Source organism: Aotus nancymaae, unplaced genomic scaffold (genome assembly GCF_030222135.1).
Source record: "Aotus nancymaae isolate 86718 unplaced genomic scaffold, 86718_ANA_hifiasm-v0.15.2.pri h1tg000012l, whole genome shotgun sequence".
Classification (NCBI taxonomy): domain Eukaryota; kingdom Metazoa; phylum Chordata; class Mammalia; order Primates; family Aotidae; genus Aotus; species Aotus nancymaae.
Window position 1 is genome coordinate 14,769,558 of NW_026988423.1, and position 4,538 is coordinate 14,774,095.

A 4,538-nucleotide genomic window follows, 5' to 3' on the forward strand; every position below is an offset into this window, starting at 1 on the left:
GACCGAGCTCCAGATTCGCAGGCCTCGTGCTCTACATTTGCATATGTGTATACATGCCTAAAGCAACTGCCACCTATAACTTCAGTCCTATGTGAAATTGTGCTGCATTGCAAAACAATCAACTTCCGGAAAATTAGCTCTTTAAAATTTAAATGGCCCAGAGCAGTGGCTCACACATAATCCCAGAACTTTGGGAGGCTAAGGCAGGTGGATCACCTGAGGTCAGGAGTTCAACACCAGCCTGGACAACATGGCGAAACCCCATCTCTACTAAAAATATTAAACATTAGCCAGGTGTGGTGGTGCACACCCGTAATCTCAGCTACTCGGGAGCCTGAAGCAGGAGAATTGCTTGAACCCAGGAGATGGAGGTTTCAATGAGCAGAGATCATGCCATTGTACTCGAGCCTGAGTGACAGAGTGAAACTCTGTCTCAAAAAAAATAATAAGAAGAAGAAGAAAATGTTAAACATTCCTTCACCTTTGTTTACCATGAGAGTATCAGATTTAGAGCCCCAACCTGTATTCTCAGTTATAAATTCTGATAAAGTCTGAATCCCTAAGTCTTATTTCCCTTATGAGAGCAAGCCACATTAACACAATTTGGTCACACTGACCTGATAAAGGTCTTCTTGCCCATCAGTGAAAATCTGACACATAGTGTTGATGTCATACCTACACCAAAACACTGACTTCTCCGCTTAAAGTATATTTACAATTATACCTTAAGCAGACACACAATTATACCTTAAAGGGACATCCTGGGTCCCCCAGGGAAAACGAAGTAAATTAACATCGAATATCTTTGTACTTCATTATCATCTTAGTGAAAATGTAGTAGAAAAACTTTCACAGTCTACTTATTTCCCCTAGGAAGTGGAAAATTTAGGATTACAAATACTTATCAAAAGAAACTATAGCCTACCCAAATAAAAGGAAATACTAGGTCAAAAATACAGGTAACCCATATTCAACACAATGCCTAAATGAGCATCTTTTGGAATACAATAATTGTTTGGAAATTCTTCATCAGCTAAGAACTATTTTTTCAACTGAGGGGTGACTATATGGGGGTTGGGTCAATACAATATTTATTCCATTCAGTAAACCAGTGAAAATGTGAACCAAAATTAAGAAAATGTAATTGCATGGTTCGGTATAATGACCCATGCTTTCCACCTATCCTCACACCCATTTTCCTTACTCTAGAGTCCTTTAATAGGTAAGGGTCAGATACACACTGTGGATAGAAGGGAGACACCATGAGGTCCAGAAGGAAATAGACTTGGCAGATTTAGTACAGGAAACCTGGCCCTATCAATACATCTGAGGTATAGGGAAAAGCTCGGTTTCCTCTCCTAAAGCACTAGGACCCTAGGGAGAGAGAAATCCTAGGCACCCAAGAAACACGGACAGAAAGAAGAGAGATAGACCTATCCTTTCACCCTAGATATTCTTCAGTGGTACTGCAGAAACAGTGTTTAGTGGGATGGAGGCCTGCCCAAGGCATCATGACGATAACTAGTTAGTGAGAAGAAATACTGGGACATGAGAGGTATGTCTCATTTTCATGGAAGAATTGAGGATTTCATACCTTCTTCACTTGTGAGCTGCTTTTTGATACAAGCCTAAATAAAACTACCCCTGGCTTCCAAAGTTAGGAGTGAAGTGGATGACAGAGGCAGCCTCCAATTATTCCAAGGCAAAAAAAAAAAAGTAGGTAAGAATTCCATTAATACTGTATTTCTCAGGATTTTTAAAACAAATAGACTTACTTGGGATTTAGAATTGATGTCGGGAAAGTTTTATATTAAATATAGAAAGCACATAGTAATGAAGGAATCATCAGGCAAAACTTATCACTTCTCTGAATACTGTTTCTTATATAGAGTTTTCTTCGTAAACACTTAGTGTATTATAATCAGTAACCATAGCAGCATATGGATTTGCATATATGCTTTTAAATTCCACGTAATTGGCAAAATGTGCAATTGAATTGCTGCTTGGTGTGATTTCTTTTTCTGCTCAACAGGGATAAGTGGGTGTCAAGTTGGACTACTCTATAAAACAGAAATGAAATATTTTTCCCACAAGGTCATGGGGAAGGAAACTGAGCAAATAAATTGACTTATATTTGAGAGATATGGGTTTAATATTTATCAAGCATCTCTATGACGGATGCTCTGCCTAGGCTAAATAATTTAATCCTCCTCAAACCACCCAAGGCATACTTATTACTTTAAAGATAAAGAATCAGGTTTAGGAATTTAAGCAGCTGACCAAAGGTCACAAAGCCAGCACATGGCAGAAGCAGGATGTGTTTGTTTATTTCACATGGGCATTTCAGATTCCAAATTTCTGTGCTTTTTCCTAGGATGTGCTAGTTGCATCTGGGCCATGTTCCAAATGAGAGGACCAATAATTCATTTCCTTCCTCCTTTCACAGATGAGAAAACTGTACCTCATAGTGGTTAGCTGTCTTCTCAGTCATATCATTATTGTACCACAAAACTCAAGCCCAGGACTTCTAAGTCCCTTTCCAGGACTCTTTCCATTATGAGATGACTGTGACATTGTAAGTCCACTTTACCATTGTTTAAATAAGTCATTTATAACTTTTGTTGACCATTTACTATATAACTTAGATGATATCTAGGATCACCTTGTCTCTTAAAAATCTAGACAGGACTATGTCCGGTCTCCAGCACACCTGATCTTGAAAGTCCAGTTCCCTCTGCAAGATTTCCTTATATTTCTCCAGGACTTATGTTCTCCTGAGTGCCTCTTGCTTCACCTAATTTCTTGTTCTCCACTTTGGCTATCTTCCTCAGCTTTACACACAAACACAAAATATCATTCACACAAAAACTTTGGCTAGCAGCTTTTATAGAAAGTTTAGAGAAGTTAGGAAATATATAGGGTTTGCACAGTTGACCCATAAACAATTAGGTCTGAATAATATTCATCCTAGTTCTATAGTCTCTCTGCTGATTTTTCACATTGCTCAGCCATTCTCTCTCCTATACGACCCCTGTCCCCATCAGCAATTCTGTTTTAAGTGCAAAATAATTCTACCTTCCATCTGTTCTGCCCCAATACTTCTCAATCCTATGATGGGGATAGGATATTTCATTCCCAAATGCTCTATCAAGATGTGTTCTGGATTCCTGTAGCTTCAAGGGAAACTTTTACACTGTTCAAAGCCTTTGATGTCCTGCAAATGAAGGAGGAGGATGTCCTTAAATTCCTTGCAGCAGGAACCCACTTAGGTGGGACTAACCTTGATTTCCAAAGGAAAAATGACAGCATCTACATCATCAGTCTGAAGAGGATCTGGGAGAAGCTTCTGCTGGCAGCTCATCTATTGCTGCCATTGAAAACCCTGCTGATGTCAGTGTCATGTCCTCCAGGAATCCTGGCCAGTGGGCTGTGCTCAAATTTGCTACTGCCACTGGAGAAAATCCTACTGCTGACTTCTTTATTCCTGGAATCTTCACTAACCCCATTTAGGCAGCCTTCCAGGAGCGGTGCGTTTTGGTGGTTATTGATCCCAGGGCTAACCACCAGCTTCTCACAGAGACATCTTACAGTAACTTGCCTGCCATTGCTCTGTGTTCCACAGATTCTCCTCTGTGATATGTGGGTATTTCCAACCCATGCAACAAAAAGGGAGCTCACTCAGTGGGTCTGGTCTGGGAAGTTCTGCATACAAGTGGCACCATCTCCTATGAACACTTGTAAAGGTCATACTTGATTTCTACTTCCATGGAGATCCTGGAGAGACTGACATGGAAGAACAGACTGCTGCTGGAAAGGCTGTGACCAAGGAGGAATTTCAGAGTGAATGGACTGCCCTAGCTCCTGACTCCACTGCTACTCAACCAGAGGTTGCAGAATGGTCTGAAGGCGTGCAGATGCCCCCTGTGGCCATTCATCAGGTGTCTACCGAAGACCACCGTGCTCAGCCTCCATGGAAGAATGTTCTGCAGCTCCTCCTGCTCAGGCCACTGAAGGGGTAGGAACTACCACCAAGTGATTTTAAGCTGTTTTTCCACAGGCTCTTAAGATGGAAATAAGGTTGATGGAAAATAAGCATTCTTTTTTTAATTAAAAAAATATATATTTCAAGACCATTCCTCCCCTAAGCAAATACTACTGTGAACTATTTTAAAAAGAATTTTTTTTTCCTTTTTTTTACCACCCACAAACTGTACCACCTGGTCTGAGGAGTACACAAAGAGAAAATCTGTCCTGAAACCGTAGCTAACCTAATGAGAAAATAAATGCACAGAATTTGAATGTCTCTTGGGCCTCACCTGCCTGTAAAAACAATGAGGTCACATGACATTTACCCATAGAGTCTCTCCAGCAAGCCCATCTAACCCCAGGAACCCCAGGGGCAAGGTCAATCTAAGAAAAATTTAGCCAATCCAACTATGAAAACTATACAACTTACAGTTGAGGGAGGGGGAAGATGTCTGAAGGCTGAAGAAGGGAGTTAATAGGATGATCATGGGTTTAAAAAATCGCCCACCTTA

The 4,538-nt window shown here is 40.6% G+C and overlaps 1 pseudogene; it reads left to right on the plus strand.

Moving 5' to 3' along the window:
• Positions 1–3,139: 3,139 nt before the first annotated feature.
• LOC135274642 (small ribosomal subunit protein uS2-like) lies at positions 3,140–4,036 on the plus strand (annotated as a pseudogene).
• Positions 4,037–4,538: the final 502 nt, after the last annotated feature.